General features: G+C 50.6%; 1 pseudogene across 1 annotated transcript; it reads left to right on the plus strand.

Moving 5' to 3' along the window:
- The first annotated feature begins 234 nt into the window (after nucleotides 1-234).
- On the plus strand, nucleotides 235-2,242 carry LOC121163943 (annotated as a pseudogene). The gene has a single exon (XR_005884987.1). The product of XR_005884987.1 is annotated as an endoplasmic reticulum chaperone BiP-like (transcript).
- The last annotated feature ends 19,351 nt before the right edge of the window (nucleotides 2,243-21,593 follow it).

Below are 21,593 nucleotides of genomic sequence, written 5' to 3' on the forward strand. Positions count from 1 at the left end.
CAAATTTGTACCCTTAGAGATGGCCAGATCTCAAGCTTCTAGAATTTTTTTGATGGAACATATATATGAATATTTCAAAAAGTTTTTAAAAAGCAGAGACAGTGTAGCTTCCTTTTTTTTTCAAGCGGGAGAGGTCAGCTTCTTCATTTGCATTTTTGTGGTATGGCATGTGGTTTGATTGCTTGTGACACTGTCCTGTCTACCTGCTGACCCACCCGAGTGGCTCCCGGCAAGATGAAGCTCCCCTTGGTGGCTACGGTGCTGCTGCTGAGTGTAGCCTGCCCGAGGGGGAGGACAAGTAGGAGGACATGGGCACAGTGGTGGTCATCGACCTGGGGACCACCCACTCCTGCACTGGGGTGTTCAAGAATGGCTGTGTATAGATCATTGCCAACGACCAGGGCAACCGCATCACCCACCCTCGTATGTTGCCTTCACCCCCAAAGGGGAGCGGCTCATCAGGATACCACCAAGAACCAGCTTATGTCCAACCCTGAGAACACGGGTTCGATGCCAAGTGGCTTACCGGTCTCACAAGGAACGGCCTGTTGGTGCAGCAGGACATCAAGTTCTTGCTTTTCAAGGTGGTTGAAAAGAAAGCAAAGTCATACATTCAAGTGGATATTGGGAGTGGGCAAACAAAAGCATTTGCTGAAGAAATTTCTGCCATGTTTCTCACTAAAATGAAAGAAAGTGCTGAGGCTTACCTGGGAAAAAAGTTTACCCATGCAGTGGTCACAGTTCCCGCTTACTTCAATAATGCCCAGCGTCAGGTAACCAAGATGCTGGGACCATTACTGTACTGAATGTCATGTAGATCACCCATGAGCCTACCGCAGTGACTGTTGCTTATGGTCTAGATAAGGGCGAGGGAGAGAACATCCTGGTGTCCAACCTGGGCGGGGCCCCTTTGCTACGTCTCTCTTCACCATTAACAACGGGGTCTTCAAAGTCATGGCCACTAATGGAGACACTCGCCTGGGTGGAGAAGACTTTGACCAGCGTTTCATGGAGCATTTCATCAAGCTGTACAAAAAGAAAACTGGCAAAGATGTCAGGAAAGACAACAGGGCCGTGCAGAAACTCCAGTGGGAGGTGGAGAAGGTCAAATGGGCCCTGTCTTCACAACATCAAATGAGAATTGAAATTGAGTCCTTTTATGAGGGAGAGGACTTCTCAGAGACCCTCACGTGGGCCAGATTTGGAGGGCTGAACATGGGTGGACCTGTTCCAATTTATCATGAAACTTATCCAGAAAATGTTGGAGGACTCTGATTTGAAGAAATCTGACATTGATGAAATTGTGCTTGTTGGTGGTTGTACTCAAATTCCAAAGATCCAGCAGTTGGTTAGAATTCTTCAATGGCAAGGAGTCATGGTGCAGCATCAGCTTCACCGAGGCCATGGTGTACGGTGCTGCTGTGCAGGCTGGGATGCTCTCTGGTGATCAAGACACAGGGCATCTGGTGCTGCTTGACGTGTGTCCTCTTACCCTTGGCACTGAGAATATGGGAGATGTGATGACCAAACTGATTCCAAGGAATACTGTAGTGTCCACCAAGAAGTCTCAGATCTTTTCTACGGCTTCCGACAATCAGCCAACTGTCACAATCAAGGTCTATGAAGGTGAATGACTGCTGGCCAAAGACAATCACCTCCTGGGCACGTTTGATCTGACTGGAATTCCTCCTGCTCCCCGTGGGGTGCCACGGATTGAAGTTACCTTTGAGATAGACGTGAACAGTGTTCCACGTGTGACAGCTGAAGACGAAAGTAGAGGGAACAATTACCAATGACCAGAATGGCCTGACCCCCGAGGAGATCGGAAGGATGGTCAATGATGCCGAGAAGTTTGCTGAGGGAGACAAAAAGCTCAAGGAGTGCATTGACACCAGAAACGAGCTGGAAAGCTACGCCTACTCGCTGAAGAACCAGATCGGAGACAAAGAAAAGCTGGGTGGCAAACTTTCCCCTGAAGAAAAGGAGACCCTGGAAAAGCCGTGGAGAGAAGACTGAACGGCTGGAAAGCCACCAAGATGCTGACATTGAAGGCTTCCAAGCTGAAAAGAAGGAACTAGAAGAAATTGTTCAGCCAATTATCAGCAAACTCTATGGAAGCGCAGGCCCTCCTCCAACTGGTGACGAGGATACAGCAGAAAAGGATGAATTGTAGATGCTGATCTGCTAACGCTGTGCATTGTAAATACTGGACTCAGGAACTTTTGTTAGGAGAAAATTGAGAGAACTTAAGTCTCAAATGTAATTGGAATCCACTTCAGAGTAGAGTTGAAAATGCTATTGCCCAGGTGGCTGTGTACTGCTTTTCATTAGCAGTTGCTCACATGTCATGGGGAGGGGGACAAAAGGAATGGCTATTTTAACATTTTGGTTAGGGGGCATGTTCACCTTGACATGTTTTATGTAACAACTGGCTCACGTGCATCTGATGTAGGAACTTTTTTTCTACCATAAGTGACACCAATAAATGTTTGTTATTTACACTGGTCTAAAAAAACTAATGACAAAGATGCACTATGAAAAAACTGCATTTATTTCCAAAACTTTTGCATCAAAATAAACTCAACATTTCCCTTTATTTTTCATGAATTTTTTTTGGTAACTTCAAATATCCCATATGGTATAGGTGTGTGTGGAGTAGGTTGTGCCATCTTGGTTTGTGTAAATATGTTCTAATGTGGTTTGAACAATGACAGAATTGCCCCTTGATGCAGTTCTCAGAATATATTCTCGCTGTGAAGTGATGCGTGACTGTGTATGTGAGTTTTCATAATTGCTAAATATTGACAGTTATAAGTCTAACTTAAATTGGTAGAATACTGCAGTTTATTTGGATCTAATTATGAATTATATGGGAGCTGTCATCAATTTCAAGTACATTTCTGCTTCTTAATTTGGTAGTTTAATTTTCTTATTTTAGTAAGAATATTGCTTTTTACCATGACACTATGGTCTATGAAAAACTGTATTTATATTATCATTACCAAAGCAAGTACTATTGAGCTTTAATATCAACCTTAAAATAAAATTTGTGGTGGCATTTATAATAATACAGTGTATTTTCAGTAGTCTTTCTAATAGTGAATATTTTATGCTAAGTATATGGCTTTATTTTTTCTTGCTGAAGTTTTCCATTGTGTTACTTTTTTCTTTTTAACCGAAGATCAATATATGCTCCTATTATATCTTTAAGACTATTCCATTGTTCAAATCATGCTTTTTGTTAATGAAAATATTTTCACCTTGAACATTTTTTCTCTCCAAGATCTCCGACCTTCTATTGGGATTTGGACTGAGTTTTTCCTAGTTGGGAGGGCTAGGTGTAGCTCTGATTTTGCCTTGAATTCCTGGTATAATTCTATTCTTTTTAAGAATTCTCATTTCTGGGTCCAGTATTGTGATGTGGAGGGTAAAGCTGCCGCCTGTGGCGTTGGCATGCCCTGTGGGCACTAGTTTGGATCTCTGTTGCTCCACTCCCAATCCAGGTCCCTGCTAGTATGCCTGGAGAGCCACCGAAGATGGCCCAGGCACTTGGTTCCTCAGTCATAGGAAACCTGAAAATACTTCAGCTGTTGTACTTATTTCACAGTTTTTGAACAACAAGATTGTAGATGAATAGGGTCTCCTCGCTTAAGGACGACTTCCCAGGCCTCCTGTGTTCCCATATTCAGGCTGCCAGTGTTGTGATTGTGTTGGGGTGCACCTGTTTCTCATTCTGTGCAGGTAGAATCTTTGTGGTTCTGAAATCAGTCATGCATCAGACAGACCCAAACAGGATCGTTACAGAGAAGCCAGAGTGGAAGAACAGACAATACTTGTGGATGGGAGAGGGCAGAGTCACAGAGGGGTGTGTGTGTCTGTGTGTAAGTGCATGTGGCAGGAGCCCAGGGCAGGGCAGAGCAGAGCATGCCTCCCAGGGGACATGTGAGGCTTGGTCCTGGAGGCCCTTCTTGTTCCAAGGCAGACAATAGAGCCTGCAGACTGACATCACAGCCTGAGAGGATGGGGACAGTCCCCCCTCTAGAGAGAGGCTGGAGGGAGGGACAGAGTGTGAGAGAAGAATCATGTTTGCATCCTGAGTTGCTGTGTGGATTTAGGGGTCAGCTTGTAGGCTTGCGAGTGACCTCACATAAGCAGCCACTCGTTGCTTCTGTTGTGTGTACAGCTGAGACAGTACTGATTTTGTCATTTAACTGTTTTCAGGGGAGTCATGACACCTGTATGTCACCGTGTGTGTGGGAACTTGAGGTAGGCTAGCTGCCATGCCCTCATGCCCATGGCTAGCTCTCCACGTCCGAGGATGCTGCCAAGCACTGGGGCCCTCAGCATTCAGGAGGTCCACTTGGCTGGGCCATGGGTGGGCAGCTGGCTTGCTGAGTATCCATGTTCTTGTGTTCTCATTCCTGTGTTGGGCTGGACAGAGCAACCTGCATATCCCTGGCTCATTATGTGCTACCAAAGCCCCTCCCTATCCCTAGCTTCTTGGCCAAGAAGACAGGAGAGCAGGACCTTATTTTCCAAAGTGGACACTTCCCAACATGTTAGCAGAGGTGGCGTGGGCCTTGCAAGGCCATCTCACCTCTCTGTGGAGCCCTGGGTGGAGGAGACAGGCTTGCCCGTGTGCTGAGAAGGATAGCTGGCTAGTGGTCCCAACACGTGCACCAAGCCCCCTGTGCCGGGGGAGCTCTGAGTAGGGAGCCGGGCGGTGGCTTGCCCAGCTCAGCAGCGTGGCTGCAGACAGTGCTCATCTGTCCCCAGCCGATGGCTGCTGGCAGAGCGTGGCGTCCTGTGCTGAGCTTGTTGCTTCCTAAGCACAGTTCAGACTCAGCAAGCAGAATAGATTTTGTATCCTCTGAGCTCATCTGGAATCACAGTCAGCTTGCCAGGGTGCAACTCCCTGCTGGCTCCTCAGGCTCAGGGGAGCGTGACAGCTTCACCGCCTGGGAGCTGGGTCTTGTGGAGCGTGTCGACCCTGGTCTGCACCTGGTGAGGGAGACATGTGAGAGGTGGGGCTGAACATTTTCCCAGGAGAGATCCCCTTCTGGTTTAACGCTCTCTGGCCACCATCCTAACATGTTAAACGTTTGTTCTTGAACTTGGATTTGGGAAGTCAGATGCAGGTGCATATAGGGCCCTCGTGCGCTGCACACGCCTGTCACTTCTCACTGCCTCATCCATGTTTTGTCTTCTAAGTGCCTTGGGAACATGCAGTTCCCTCAGCACAGAGTGGGAGTTCAGTGATGCTCAGGGTATGTGTGAGGACCTGTTAGTTCACCATGGACGGAGTCAGCAGGGACACTGGTGGCCCCGCGAGGCCGCACTTCCCATTCACACAGAACTTGCTTTTTATCTATCTATTTATTTATTTTTAGAACTTGCTTGGAGTGCAGAAAGAAGGCAGTGACACTCAAAGAAGTACAAGTGACCGGGGCCGCCTATCCTGCTCTTGTTGGTGCTACTTCCCCATGTCAGCCAATCTCTGACCAACATGACCTGGAAGGAAGGGTAGGTGAGTGACACCAATTCTGTGACCTTCTGTCCTTATTGCTAGGGCGAGGGCACAGCATTGCTGAATGTGAGTGAATAAGGAGTGGACCCAAACCAGAAAACTGCTGAGTGATTTTGTGTAATGTTTTGACTGTTCATGTAAAGATAAAAATACATGTGCATCTTTAAAGAATGAGTTATGTGAGTGTTTAAAAAGGATTTACTTGAAAGGTAGAATGGCAAAAGAAAGTGGGGGAAAGAAAGACAGAAGGAGAGAGAGAGAGACCTTCCATGTACTGGTTCATTATCTCCCCACAGTGGCAGCAATGGCTGAGGCCAGGCCAGGTCATAGCCAGGAGGCAGGGACTCTGGGTCTTCCATGGGCGGCAGAGACCCAAGTGCCTGGGCCTCCATCTGCTGCCTTCAAGGCCTAGTAGCTGCGAGCTGGATCAGAAGCGGGGTAGCTATGACTTGAACAGGTGCCCTGATGTGGAATGTGGGTGTTGTAATAAGAGGTCTACTGTGTTGTCACAAGGCCTGCCCGAACTGTGTGACTTTGATGATTCCCTAGATGAGTTCTCCATTTACATTAATAACTGGTACCGCATGTAGGATGGTAGATGGGAGATTCATGCTAGTCATGAAACCTTTTCTTTCCTTTTTAAAAAATATTTATTTTTATTGGAAAGACATATCAGATTTATAGAGGAGATAGAGAAAGATCTTCCCTCTGCTGATTCACTCCCCAAATGATTGAAACGGTTGGAACTGAGCTGACCTGAAGCCAGGAGCTTCTTCTGGGTCTCCCATGTGGATATGGGGTCCAAGGACATGGTCTGTCCTCTGCTGCCCTCCCAGGCCACAGCCAGGGAGCTGGTAGCCTGGCTCTTTGACATCTCGCTTGATTATGGCTCTTGGGGTCCAATCCAGGCAGCTGGCAATTTCTTGCAGAGATGCAGACAGTCAAGTGGGATGGCCATGGCAAGGCCACGTGCTGGGATCTGACCCCAGGCCCATCCAGCTCCTGGAAGAAGAGCTGTCCTACAGGTGGGAGGAGGCAGTGGGAATTCTTGCTTTTGACTGTTTCAGAAGGGTGCCTTAGCCGCTGCCCTGGTGGTCAGTCCTGGTTCCTGAGGCCCCTGCGGATCTTGGGCAGGCAGGGGGAGCTCAACGTGTGGGAAGCCCTCCTTATAGCTTCCTCCTAATGAACTCACGGTCCAGCCTGGCTGTGGCTCTCAGCCAGGCCGAGTTCAGGCAGGGCACGGTCCTGAGTGGTCTTGGTTTATTCCCCTGGACACAAAGGAGCTTCTAGACCCTGTCCTGGGCAACACTCACCAAGCCTTTCCCACCAAGTCTGGGCCAGGAGGCCAGCTTCCAGGTTAACCCAGGTCAGAAATTATAAAACAGCTTTGACAGCTGACACACCAGCCAACTCCATCTGGTCTGGGTCAGTGGGGATAGCCTCCCAGAGGCCACCTGGACTCCTTAGAGGACTGGGTGGGGCTAGAGAGAGTCCTGGGTGGGGATGCAAATGCCCACAGGCATGATCTTCTGTGGCCAGGCGTGCCCTTTGCTGGGATGGCAGACTGGGGTGGAGTTTGCTCAGCTCCCCAGAGGCTTCTAGAGCCAGGGGATGACCCAAAGCTTTTTGTTCAGGTTATAAAAGACACACACTAAGAGAAAATTTGGAAAACACAGACAAACACAACATTTTTTTGTCAAGACTTCATTTATTTGAAAGGCAGAAGTACAGATTGAGAGAGAGAGAAATGTTTCATCCCCTAGTTCAGTTCACTTCCCAAATGGTTGCAATATCCATCCAGAGCTGGGCCAGCTGAAGCCAGGAGCCAGGAGCTTCATCCCAGTGTCCGTGGGGGGACAGGGGCCCAAGCACTTGGGCCTGCCTCTGCTGCTTCCCCGGGCACATTAGCGGGGGTTGTACTGGAAGTGGAGTAGTCAGGACCTGAACTGGTGCTCTGTATGGGTTGTTGGTGCTACAGATGGTGGCTTTAACTGCTATGCCATGGTGCTAGCTCCCAAGAAGAAAGTTTAAATGACCATAATCCCATTGCTAGATAATTATGAGGGTTCTTGAAAAAAATTTATGGAAAATGGGATTAAAAGATGAGTTCATTTCAGAGTGAAAAAAAATTCATGGGAAATGCATATGATGAGAAAAGCTATGCCTGGGTTTCAGACACTTTGCACTAGAATCAGTGTTTTAAATTCCATCTTCTGTGGGCGTCCCTTAGTGACCTTGCTCACTTGGAGCTGCAGTTTGATCTCAGCATTTCTAAAGCACACACTTGGAAGTACTCACAGAACTGCAGGACTCAGGGCAGGCTCACACCTCAAAGCTGGCATCTGACTTGGCCATGAACTGTTTTCCTCACTTCCTCTTGTTTGACATTATTGACATTGTTCTTGTCCTTCGCACCTGTAAATGACGAGGTGACACAGCTGCTTGGGTAGCTGCTTCCTGTGGCGAGGCTCTGTGGCCATCGACCTGCCAGTGCAGGAGATGTTCTGCCTCTGTCTGAAGATTATCATTGATTTCTAGAAAGATCATGAGCACATCAGTAAGTACCTGGGTGTCAGACAAGGTACAAAATGTAAAGAAAAAAAAAAGGGGGTCCTCCAGAGCTGGGACCACAGCCTCAGATTTGGGTTCCTGGGCAGTGTCTGCTATGCAGGATGATCCCGGGTCCTATCGAGGAAAGTTCAGCTCAGGCTAAATGTGGCTGGGATGGTGGGGCACAACTCAGAAAGCATTCCTCCCAGATCATCAGTGCAGGTGTCCTGGACAAGGTCCAGGGTGACTGCAGGTGCCTGGGCTGGGCCCACTTGGTGAGCCAGTGTTATAGCAGGTGGCCAGGGTCGGGCTGAGCCTGACTGTGGAAGGTTTCATGCCCATCCCTGTCCTTGTAGTCAGGAACCTGCCTCTCCCAAAGCCAGCCCAGTCTGGAAGTATGGGGGGCTTAGGTCCCCTATAGATCCTCCATCAGCTGGGCTGCTGGGAGTTGGCTGCTCTAGGGAACTCCTGATTCTCTGGACTGCCATGTTACCCCCATGCCCGAGCTGAGATTAAGCTAGCCTTGTGCGTGCAGGTCAGGGAAGGAGGACCTGCTGGGCTGTGTCTAGTGCATGTGGATCTCTGGAGAAAGTCACAGTGGTTCTCTCTGCTGAAGGAACATCTGTCTGCCTTCCCTTCTCTGCCCTTCTCAGGACTTGTTTGGGAAAGAGTCCTGAGTCCCAGCCAGGCCTGGAATTGGCCCCACTTGCATCTCCCTGGCAGAGTACCTTGTTTCCTGGCCCAGTACCATCTGGACCCACAGGAAGACTTGGCAGAGGTGGTATCTGGGAAGGTTTTAGAAGGAGATGCGTTATCAGAGGTTGCGTGTAGGCTGTCACTGCCCCCTGGAACATGCAGAATGAGGCTTTCGGGGCACTGAGTTGATGTGGTTTGCAGGTGGGGGAAGGGGCACTTGATCTTCCCTCCAGCCTCAGTGGGGAGTAGCACACATTAAAAAGATTTATTAATTAAAAAATGATATCAAAAAAAGATTTACTAATTTTTTTTCATTGGAAAGTCAGATATACAGAGAGGAGGAGAGACAGAGAGGAAGATCTTCCATCTGCCGGTTCACTCCGCATGTGGCTGCAATGACCAGAGCTGGGCCGATGCGAAGCCAGGAGCCTCTTCTGGGTCTCCTATGTGAGTACAGTGTTCCAAGGGTTTGGGCCGTCCTCCACTGCTTTTCCCAGACCACAAGCAGGAAGCTGGATGGGAATTGGAGTAGCTGGGACATAAAGTGCCTATACGGGATTTTGGTCATGCGAGGTGGGGATTTAGCCGCTGAGCCATCGTGCTGGGCCCATGGGGATTCTGAGTCATGCCTGATGATGTCACATTGTCAGGAGAGCTGGGATCTACCCCGGGTCATGGCACTCTGGATGATCGTTAGAATCACCCGAGGCTCACTTTGTAACATACACAGCACTCCTTTTGCTTCCTGGGTGTGCATGCCTGCGCGTGTGCACGTGTGTGTGCGTGTGTGCAGCTTTTCTGTGTCTGGATTGCAGGGCAGAAGCGCCCCCTCTTGGCTGTGTTGTGCTCATGCCACCAGGCTCTGGCTAAGTGAGACAGGCGAGGCCAAGCCGGGGCTGTCTTCAGTGCTGTTACCTGGAGGCATGAAGGATAGAAAATGCCCCTCAGAGCGCCCAGGTCTGCATGAGCACGTCCTGGGGACGAAGTGGCCAGTCCGGGCTCCTGACCATGCTGCTGCCTCCAGAGCAAAGGGCTCAGCTGTAGGACCCTCCTGCTGAATGACAACCCTGAAACCTTGCCCACAGGACAGCTTTCTCTGTCCCCCAGGCATGTTTAGATTTACAAACACATGAGGGGCACCTGCACAGTGCCAGGAACTGAGTGAGGCTAATGCCCGAGCCTGCCCTCCCACAGGTAGAAGTCACTACCCCCTTGGGCCAGGGGTTTAAGCAGGTGGCAGTGGAACTTTGTGTACCTGCAGAGGTGCAGTGAGCTGGCATTAGGCCAGCCTTCATTGTCCCTCCATGGTGGGCACATTTGTGCAACACAGCAAGATGGGTGTCATGCTGCTAATTTATAGAAATCCGCAAGAGCAGCTTCTTTATGGCGGAAGTATTCCAACAGAGTTAGGCCCTTAAATCAGGTTTACTTTGGCCTCTCTTCCTGACCGGCTTACAGAGCTTGGTGCTGGCATATGCAGAGCAAGTGCAGTTAGCTAAGCTCTTAGAGGATGCTCGGGGCTGGAAGACCTGGGTCATGGCAGGAATCAGACCTTTTCATTGAATGTGGAAGAAATGGTAATAGGACAGCAGACTTGGGAGACATGTCCACCTACTGGCAACCCTGGGAGCAGTGAGGTCAGGTTCATGGTCAGCTGCAGTCACAGGAAAGGAGACACACATGCTGGGTGATTCGCTGGCTCGTGCAGCGGGACCCTGGTCAGCCTGCTCTAAACTTAGGTTCTCCATACATTCTCCACTCCGGTGAGGTCAGTGATAAAGCTGTCCCCAGGGTTCCCCTGGGTTCTTGGTCCCTGTTTAATCCTTCTGTCATCAGGACTTCCTGTAGGAATAAGAGTGAGTCTGGGCATGAAACTTGATCCCGAATTTTACCTGTACCCTGGGGAAGGTGGCAGCGGGGAGTGGGGATTGCCAAGACCAGACAGGGATGCCTGGCAAAATGTGCATCTCAGTTATGCTAGGTTACTTTCAAAGGGTTAGTTGGAGGGGGCGTTTTTAAAGTTTGTGCGGCCAGGACCAGAGGGGTTGGCAGGGACCATCTACAGGGCTTGACTCAGTAGCTGCGTTCAAGCCTGGCTGGGGTCTTATTGTCTCCCCAGGAGGGGTAAGGAGCCCTCCGTGCCCCATGGACAGCAGAGTGTGGGAGATTCCCAGTCATGCCCCATCTGTGTCCACTGCTGCTAGCCACAGGGTTCCAAGGGCTGCACTGCTGCAGGCGCCTCTCTTGCTGCCCACGGCCCTTGCAGCCACCGGGCCCAAGTGGGCTGCCTGCCCGGTTTCTTCAGACAGGTGGATAACAGGCACACTGCTCCTCAACTGTGCCCCGCGGTCCCCTGCTGCCTGTCTGGGGACCGGCTGCTCCTGCTCTCCGAGACATCTTACCATGTTGCAGCTTGCTTGCTGCGGTTGCTGCTGTCTGAGCAGCTTCACACTCCAGGAAGGCTTCCTGGATTTCCCTCTTTCTTAGAGCTTTCTGTTGTTCTGAGGCTCTTCTCGACTGGGTTGATAAGCCCTCCTGCAGAGACGAGGTTCCTGACCTGGTGTCCAGGGCAAGAAGGGACTCCTGCAGTTCTACCCCTCCCAGAGCTGGGGACAAGGACACCTGGATCTTGGCAATCTTCATGGCAGTGGTGGTAGATGCAGTGGCAGTGAGGCCTCAGAATGCACCTGGGGTATGAGGCCGGCAGAGGGAGCAGCTGCTGCCCAAGCATGGGTGGGCGGTGTGAGTGCTGATGTTTGTGTGTTGCAGGCTGCAGCTGGGAGGGTTTGTCACTTTATGGGCATCCCCTGGCAGCAGGGCTGGCCCTGAGGGGTGGGTGTTTCTACCCAGTGGCACAGCTTGTGGCCATTTTAGGCTCCCAGCTGTCGCCTTCTTGCAAGGACTGTTTTTCTGTTGGCTTTAGAGGGTGGGGAAGGAGGGACAAGATGTGAAGGGACCAGAACCTGGAGCATCTTTCAGCTCGTGGCTGGGGGTGTGTGCAGTTCTGGGACCCTAGACCCTTGTCTGTGGCTCCCAGGCTGGTAGGACCCCCACTAGGCACCTCTTTCCTCCCAATCTCTGTGCCAGATGCTCTGCTCAGCTCATTGAGTGCCTGTGTGACTGGGACTTTGTGGACAGCCGGCTGTGTGAGTGTCCCCAGAGGGACAGCACGGGTGGCATCTGAGGAGGTTGGGAGAGCTAGCGTGGAGCTGCAAAGTGCCCAGAAATAGACTGCCAAGGCCTGGGGAGGCCTGCAGTCACCAGGTGTGTCAAGTGGTACCTTGTTCAAAGCTGAAGTGTTTCTGTAGAGGTTCACAGGTGAGCCAGCTTGTTCTGAAGTTGGGCTGCGTATGGCTCACACACAGGATCTGTCCTTTAAGCTGCTGTGTCATTCACTGCTTGGATAAACCTCAACCCAGAAAAAGGGCAGGCACTGTTATCCACTGGCTCAAGGCTCTTGACATGATGGACAAGTGGACAACTCATTCAGGTGCAGGGTTTGCGATGATGCGATTCTTGATATATTGTGGATATTTGGCAGGATGGGGGTCGCTTGGCTTTCTTTGAAATTCTGCACAAAGAAAGGCTTTCTAGATGATTTTATACTGCTTTTTCTCCAGGATCCAAATATACTAGAACATTCCATACACCTGTTAGAGGTTTTGGTTTTCTGGTGTCCATTTGCCACTGACATTTCATGGTGACAAAGTTCTCTGGCTGTTGCTACCTCAGACTTTGCTTCTGGGGGTGAGGCAAGGGAGTGAGGGAATGGCATTGGGGAGGGTGGGATTCCCAGACAAATGAGGCCAGAGCCCAGAGCTGGCTGAGCCTCCCGAGACTGCCCAGAGAGCCCGCTGCAGCCTCTATCCTGCTTTCTGGTCTTTTACCTGATATCACAGCCGAGCGTTGTGGGGACCCTGGAGCAGGGCACTTCCCAGACCCAGGTACCCTCAAGCTGTTGCTGGCCTTTGATTGGCTCCATGGAGCTGGTTCCATTTGCCCCTTTGGGCTGGTGAAGATTCCAGAGATTCCTAGCCAGCGTTGACATCTATTTCATTTCTTCTTACTAAAATTTTCAGCAGTTATGGGAGAGGAATTGTTTCCCTCTGCTCCAGCATGGGAGCTGTAAGAACTTTCCAGGAGTAGTGTACCTGCAGCAGGTCACCTCTTAAAAAACATGGACAGAGCCTCTGGGGCAGCCAAGCCACTGCACACTCCTTCTCTATCTGACCTCACCGCATGTCCACCAGCAAGATCTGTTGCTCCCATGTTCCAGAAGAGGAAGCTTAGGCTTAGTACAGTAGCTTACTTCCCAAGACCACATGACTGCAAGTCAGAACCTGTGGCCACACACCCAGGCTCCTTCTGAGCCCAACGGACATGGCTGGTGACTGACATGGGACAGAGGATGACGCCCTGGCCTGCCCTCTGTGCATGTGGCACTCTTAGCCAATGCCACACACACAACAGAGCCTGCTGTTGTGACAGAGGCTGCCCACTTGGCCCTACTGGGTAGGTTTCCAGGCACTTCTACTTTGTGGGTGTGTGGGGGGACCCTGCTGCTTCTCCCTGCCCAGGCCATGATCCTCTCTGCAGGGTCCTCCCCTTAGTTCTCTGTGGGGGACTCACCCTCTGCAGCATCTCTCAGTCCTATGGGTGGTTGAGGCTGGCACTATCTTAGCCACCGCCCTCCTCGCCCCAGCTCCCAAGGGCTGACCTAGGAAAGGGGCTGGACCCAACCTTGCAAGTTTTGCCAGGAAGAGTTGCTGTTGTTCTGTGCGTGGGACCTGGTGAGCAGTAAGCCTGGAGCCTTGGGGGCCATTCTTTCCATCTGTGGCAGGAAGTCCACTTGGGAATAGAGCCAACTTGCAGGAGGCAGAGTCGAAGTGAATGGTAGTGTGTTTTACACATTGGTTGTCCTGGGACCCTGCGTTGCCGGTTTCCTGAAGCCATATATTTTGCTCAGTGTCTAACCTTGCTGGTCTGTGTCTCTTTCACTTGTGCCCAGTGGTCTCGAGTTGTGCAGTCTCCGTGGAGAAGCACTGAAGCCTGGTGGTTAGGGCAGATTCTGACTCTGTAGCTGATTCGCCTACTTTCCACCTGGGAGACTGTGGGTATTATTCAAGCTTCTTGTGCCTCAGTTTCCCAAACTGAATGCTTGGACCTGGAGGGGCTGGCCCACGAGCTCCTCTGTAACCCATTGTGGGTACTTTGGCCTCCTGCCCGAGAGCCTGTTCCTGGTACCAACAGCTCTGGGCTCCGAGGAGGCCTCGAGTGTGGCAGTACTCCATGATGCCTTCTCCCTCCTGACCCCTTAACAGGTTCTCTTCCTCCAGGGCAGGGGCCGGAGACACATGCACCATAGTCCTTGCTAACCCTGCCGGTGCATTAAAAAAACGGAACAAAACAAAACAAATACATACCTTATTTTACTACCAGGGTCATACATAGGCAGTTTCTTTCAAAATTGAACTATTTATTCATTAATTTGAGAGGCAAGGTAGGGATGGCTAGGGGTCTTCCGCTAGCTGGTTCACTCCTCAAATGCCTGCCAACTGCCAGGGCTGGGTCAGGTTGGAGCTGGGCAGTGCCAGAAACTTAATCTGGGTCCACCATGTGGGTGGCAACCATGGCTTGAGCTGTCATTGCTGGTCCCTGGGGTCTGCAGAAAGCTGTAGTTAGAAGCCTGCGCCCCTGGGACTCCAGCATGGGTTCTCCGTTGTAAGACTGCCAAGCACCAGCCACTGGGACCTGGTTTTGAAAGTCCCAACAGCCCAACAGGAGATAAAGATAGATAACGCTAGGGTGCAGCCTCGCAACCCCCGCCTTGCTCCCGGGGACTTCCACCACGTGTCTGCACAAGGATGCAGTGGTGCTTGGCTTGCCTTGGCTCGGACACAGGTTTCAGCAAAGGTCCACACAGGCAGAGAGCTGTTTCCTGGTCCATGTGTGTGTATTTTCTTTTCTAAAAGTGTTGTAGTGCAACACATAATATTTACTATCGCAACCATTTTTTCAAGATTTATTATTATTATCATTTTTTAAAGTGAAATATACTGAGAGGAGGAGAGACAGAGAGGAAGATCTTCTGTCCGATGATTCACTCCCCAAGTGACTGCAACAGCCAGTGCTCTGTCAGTCTGAAGCCAGGAACCAGGAACTTCCTCCAGGTCTCATGCAGGTGCAGGGTCCCGAGGCTTTGGGCCATCTTCTACTGCTTTCCCAGGCCACAGGCAGGGAGTTGAATGGGAAGTTGAGCAGCTGGGACTAGAACCAGTGCCCATATAGGATCCTGGCACGTGCAAGGTGAGGACTTTAGCCACTAGGCTACCATGCCCTGCCCTCCAGAATCAGTTTTAAAAGATTCATTCATTTACTTGAAAAGCTAAGTGTGTGTATGTGAGAGAGAGAGAGAGGCGGGGAGATCTTCCATCTGCTGGTTTACTCCCCAAATGGCTACAAGGGAATGGCTGGGGCTGGGCCAGATCATAGCCGACAGCCAGGAGTATCTTTCAAATCTCCCATGTGGGTGCAGTGTCTCAGGCACTTGGGCCATTTCCATTGCTTCTCCCTGGCCGGGGAGCTGGATGGGAAGCAGAACAGTTGGGATGTGCATCTCAGGAAGCAGTTGAACTTGCTGTGCCGTGGTGCTGACCCCCAGCCCATGAGGCTGTGCTTCCTTGGTTGGAGCACAAGCGTGTCACCTTGGTGGGACCAGGTGGTGTGCTGGGGGATTGGCCTATTTCAGCTGGTGTCATGGCTGTTGCTGCAGGTGTCCATGTTCCCTCCACTGTCCAAGTTGACTGCTACTCCGCCTGGAGCCAGGAAGAGGGCACAGCACCTCGAGGTGCATCCTGCTGTTCACCATCCTGCTTCACTTCCCATCCCCGCCCAGGGCTGCCCAAGGGCTTCTAGCTCTCCACGCTCCTCTCCTCTCGCTGGTTTTGGCACTTTCTTGTTTGGGTAGTAGCCCTCTTGGTGGGCTTGGGGGAGCATCTTGTTATGGGTTTGATAAGTATCTCCCCCGATGATAAAGGTTTCAAAATGTGTTTGGAAATATCTGTAGCTGAATGCATTCCGCTCGGAGTGGCTTTGGCAGAGATATCAACAGGAGCTTCTTTTGGGCAGAAAACACCTATGTCAGTTTACAGGTGGAGGTTATAGGATCGGTTATCTCATGGAGGCTGCGCACCGTGGGTGTGGAGGCATGATCACAGGGGAGACAGGAAGAAGAGAGAGAGAGAGAGAGAGAGAGAGAGAGAGAGAGAGAGAGAGATCCCAGGCTGAACTTGAACTTGACTATTCAAACCTCTCTGGAGTCATCCTTGGAGGGCACACCACCAGTGATAAGATAAGATACAGACTTTTAGCCACACCCCTTTCCCCAAAAGGCAGGAAGTAGCAGGGGAGGGGTGCAGGCTGCAGGAACAGACAGGTCAGGGTTAAATGCTGCCCAATTTTCTCTGGCTATGCGGTCTGGGGGAAGTTACCTCCCCTTGCTGAACCTCAGTTTGCTGCCCCTTCCCTTCCCAGCAAATCACATGATAATGCAGGTGGAGGCCTCAGCATTCGGCACCCAGGGTGCTCAAGGGTTGAACCTAGTGTGCAATGTATTCTCAAAGACAACCTCTGGCTGGAGCATCAAGGGAGCCTGGTAGGAAACACTGGGAACCCATGTACTCATATTGTCTCTCCCCACATGCAGAGGGTTCAGAGCTGCCCTGGGCACCCCTTGCATCAGGGCCTGTCTTTCTCCATCTAGGCTGCACTGGGCTCCAGTAACAAATGATCTGATCTGCTGGGTTGAGCAGAGGAAATTTTATTTGGAGCTTGGATGCATTTTGTTAAGGATTGGCTTTTGCCATTTCCTGCTCTCTTACTTCCATGGCCTCTCCCTGGTGATTCAGCAAGTGGTCACTGCGCATGTGGATGGGCAGGTGGGAGCAGGAGGGGAGGGGGCATCATTGGAAATTGATTTATCCTGATTGGCATCCGCAGATGGAAAAGGAGTAGTGCAAGCAGAAGGCTGCAGTAATAGTAAGTTGAGAGAGAGAGAGAGAGAGAGAGACAGACTGCTTTGCTCTGGCTGTGTGCCCCAGCAGCACTGGCTTGGCTGTCTTTCTTGTTGGGACAGGACTGTGCCTTGTCCCAGCTAATGGCATGACATACTCTGGACTCTGGGCTCAGCGCTCAGCTTCCCCATCCTGCAGTGACGAGATGGGACTCAGAGGGATCCGGGCAGCTCTTAGCAGCCTCTGCTTCATTCTGGTTCCCAGGGCTTACATCTGGGCTCTGGGTGCTGTCCTCCCAGCAACTCAGGGCATGGACCATTCCCCAGCACCTAGCCCTGTTTCTGGGCTAGTCTCTCTCTAGTCTGAGTCCTGCTCTGTCTGATAGATTCCCAGGGTGCTCGCACACATTGCAGTGAGAACCCTTGCCAACCTCTGCCACCCACCATGTGTCTTCACTGTGGGTCCACAGGTCACTTCTGCACATGGAACCAATTCATCTGTGTTCTGACTTCTTTTCCAAGCCCAAGGTGACTTCCACTGAACCTACAGTCTCAATGATTTGGGGGACTTGAAGGAAACTAAGAAAATCTCTTAGCCCTCCAGGTGGAGATGAGGGCATGGACGGGGCCCAACTGTGGGCCTTTTCCCCATATTCCTTCCCTCGTGGACATTCTGCAGGGAGATGGGCCCTGAGTCTCCCTGAACTCACCCTGTCCCCATTCTTCTGGGAAGAGGAAACTGCTGGGGGCTGGAGCGGCCTCAAGGGAACAGATGGCCGTGTCCAGGCCCAGTGTCTGCCATGGGAGGCCTCCCCACCCTCTCTGCTGCGCCCAGGATTCATGGCTCTCTTGGCTGGACTCTAATGGTCCCTAATTGGTTTGCTTTCATCAGTGGCTGCTGCCTGGGGAGGTTAATTGTGCACTGGAGACAGGGTAAATGAACTCGGCTGGGAGTTGGAGATCCGGAGGCCTCTGGCGTAGATATCAAGACAGTCCTGAGAGGCCCATCCTGGCCCAGCCCTGGGAGCCAGAAACTTGGTCGTGGGAAGCAAGTGAACATTGTTTATGTTCTTCGTTCATCAGCACTGTTGAAGGCCTGAAAGGAGTGATTGGTAACTTCTGCTGGATTGTACCCTCCTCTGAGAGTTTACCACTGTACCCGGCCCTGTGGCTCTGCAGAGCTTGCTGGCTGCTTTGGGAGAGGGTGCTACAGACACCCTGAGCCTGGCCATGGCCCCCTGGGGCTGATCTCTCTCTCTCCAGGAGATCCATGGATTCACTTACTCACTTATTGATTCCCCAGTTTATTTAATAAACACTAAACATCTATTCATGCTTCATTTGCTAAGTTTTGAGCCAGCCCTAAAGTGCAAGTTGAATTAGAAGCACCTTTTGGAAGAAGCTGTACCTGTAAGCAAACTTTTCCAGGTGCTAGTTTTCGCTGCTCTTTCTCCCCAGGTAAAGCCGGGAGAGGGCTAGAGAGCCTTTTATTCTCTCTAACGCGCATGCACTCGGCCACGTGGGAAGACCCACGTGCATGGCATGAGCTCATCCTGAGACCAAGAGACTTGGAGGCACCACCGGGAGTTTTCAGTCTCTTCTTTCTGTTAGGAAGTTCACCTGTAAATCCATGGTCTCCAAATTCCTCCAGCCTGCAGGAAAGGGTTACCCTGTGACCTTGGCCTGGTGGCTTGGCCAGACCAAAGCATCATGAGAGAACAAGTGTGTGGGATGATTTTTACATCACCAATGCTTTCAAAACAGAGTCCTCACGGAGACGAATCTTGTCCGTCCACACTGAGCTGGGTCTGTTGTGCCCGCGGAAGTGCCAGCCATCATTGTAGACCCATGTGGAACCTGCGAGCCGGACTGCAGGCTGGGAAGCTGGAGGAGGAGTCTGCATCAGGGGTCTTGGGGTCAAGTCCCACCTCCACTCCCAAACCAGCCTCTTGCTAATGCACACCTTGGGAGGCAAGAGATGACGGCGCTAGTGCTGTGTTGCCCTGTCCTTGCCACCCACGTAGGAGACCTGGGTGGATCTCCTGGCTCCTGCCTTCAGCCTGGTCTAATGCTGACTGTTGTGAACATTAGTGAATAAAAAAAAAAATCAACCTTTCTCTTTTTCTCTCTCTGCATTTCAAAAAATGCTCACATAAAGCATTTATACCAATAATCAGTCACTGCACACAATCCAAATTTTCATCAGCAGGTGAATGGATGGGTGAAATGAGTTATATCTACACGGTGGAATACCACTGCAAAATGAGTGAGTACAGATGATGCAGCAGATTCTGCGTGGTAAATCTTGACTGTGGTGAGTGAGGAAGTCAGAGAAAAAAGAGCGCACAGTGTGTGATTTCATTTCTATAAAATTCTAGGAAGTGTAACTTAATCTGTGTGACAGACTCATTTGGATGTCGTGCTCCCAGCCTACCCCAAGAAGCTTTCAGAAAACTCACTGCTCAGGGTTTAGCAAGTGTGCACTAAGGTTTGCACTGAGCATCATTTGGGTTCCACTTTTCACACCCTGCTTCCGTCTGGAAAGCTGGTGCCTTCTGTGTTGGGAACTGGCATCTGTTTACTATGTCCGATGATTTTCTTCTTGGTCATCCCTGTTTGCTGTGTCTGGGACTCCTATTGTTTCCATATTGAGCCTTCCGGCCCATTTCTCACGCCTTTTCTCTCTGCTCTTTCCTTTCCACTCCTCTGACCTTATTTTGCTCTACTTCTTGAGAAAGTTCCTCATCTGTCTTTCACCACTTCAGTCATGCTTTTCATTCTCACTTTTCCGTTTTTTTCAGTTCCAAGAGCTCTTTTCTGTTTTTGTTTTCTAATATTCTCCTTTCCTTTTCAGAACAATGTTCTGCCCTGCTTCGTGGATGCAATACCTTCTCTTCACTCCCTGGTGCTGTCAACCATAGTGTAAAGTTTTCTTCTTGTTGCTTCATCTCTGTTTCCCCACTCTCCTTCCCCACACCCCTGACCACCACATTGGGGTGTTTTGTTTTGGTCTCTGTTTTTCCCTTCTTGGGTTTTCATGCCAGTCTCTGGCACTCCTTGGTCATCTGCTCATGGTTGCAAATTGGGAATAAAAAGCTGACTAGGAGATTTGGGCACCTGGGTGTGGCTTGTCCACTGCTGACTCCACTGCTGGGCTTTTCCTTAGAAAATCCAGATGTGGGATCTTTGCATGTTAGTTTTGAGACTCATCACACTTCCAAAGGAAGAATCATTGAACGTGCTCTGTGACGTGGGTCTCCTGTGAATGATCTGGGGCAGGATTGCGGGCTTGGCTGGCTGTGGCTCAGCATCCAGCTGACTTTCTGTCATGCCTGACATCTCTCCATTGACTTTGTCCCAAAATGCCCTTCCAGACTCATCCCAGGGTGAGGGAAGGGGCTGTGGCTGATCCAGAGAGACGGCATCTAACAGTCTTTTAACTTCATCCTCTCTTCTACTTCCCAGATGGCTACAATGGCTGAGGCTGGGCCAGGCTGAAGCCAGGAGCCAGGAGCTTCCTGGGTCTCCCATGTAGGCGCGGGGATTTGGGCCATCTTCTGCAGCTTTCCCTGATGCATTAACAGGGAGCTGGATTGAATTCATGAGTCTTTTGAGGGCTTTGGGGTGTAGACTCGGTCTGTCTTGTCTTCCTTGGGATCAGAGCTTCTGGATTTGCCAAGTTCTGACTACTCCCTCATCAGCTTCAAATCCTACTGCCAGTTCACTCTTCTCCCATTTGTTCTCCTTCCTCGAGTGTTTTAAGAATGGGCAAAGGAAAATACTCTATTTGGTTTCAAGTCTAATATAGATGCCCTTACATTCCCTCGGGTGTTTGAAGATAGCTCTTGATTGTGAGTGATCATTGAAGGACAGTAAGGAAGATGAGAGACAGGGTAGGCTAGGCTGGGGGTGCCTGAAAATCTTAGGCGAGAGATGGGGGCTGCAGATGAGCTGTGGCGATGTGGGGAGGCCAGCTGAGGGCAGCCTGGGTCCTGCCGTTTCTCCGAGAGGAACAGCGAGCTCACACAGGCGAGCTGAAGGGCTGCTCCTGTGGAGCCCAAATTCACAGCTGTGCTGGGCTGAAGTCAGGAGCCACCTGCCTTCAGATGTCTTATTAATGGGAGGGAAAACCCCATCTCCTTAAACCACTCTGATTGGGATTTTCTGTTGCTTGCAGCTAAATGCATTCTTATCAGATGTCTTAAGCAGTAATCGCTGGTGACACCTCCTTTCCCTGGCACAGAGCACATGTGTCTTCTAGGTCCTGGAGGATGCTCCCGACGGGTAAGGGCACCCCCACACCTGTGCCTAGCCCAGTAAGAGCCACGTAGACACATGCCAGGGCACTTCAAAAACTGAAAAGTAGAGCCAAAACATGAGTTTATTTTGGTACAAGAATTCAAATTTTTGTACAGTGAGGAATGGAAAGTCTTCAAAAAGCTCCCAGAACATGCCTGTTATGAAAAACAATGCATGGATTTCAAATCTTTTTTTTCACCAAAAGAAACTCATGTTTTAATTTCATGTTTCAGTAAACTTTGTTTTTTCTATTTTTGGAAAAGATTTTTTCTTTCTTTTTTTTTTTTTGGAAAGACAGATTTACAGAGAGAAAGAGAGATGGAAAGATCTTTCATTTGCCGGTTTGTTCCCCAGGTCCCTGTAATGCCGAGCTGAGCCGATCCAAAGCCAAGAGCCAAGAGTTTCCTGCAGGTCTCCCACATGGGTGCAGAGTCCCAAGGCTTTGGGCCGTCCTCTACTACTTTCCCAGGCCACAAGCCGGGGGTTGAATGGAAGTGGAGCAGTTGGAAC

Source organism: Ochotona curzoniae, unplaced genomic scaffold, assembly GCF_017591425.1.
Source record: "Ochotona curzoniae isolate NIBS_2020 unplaced genomic scaffold, NIBS_Ocur_1.0 contig_66, whole genome shotgun sequence".
Classification (NCBI taxonomy): domain Eukaryota; kingdom Metazoa; phylum Chordata; class Mammalia; order Lagomorpha; family Ochotonidae; genus Ochotona; species Ochotona curzoniae.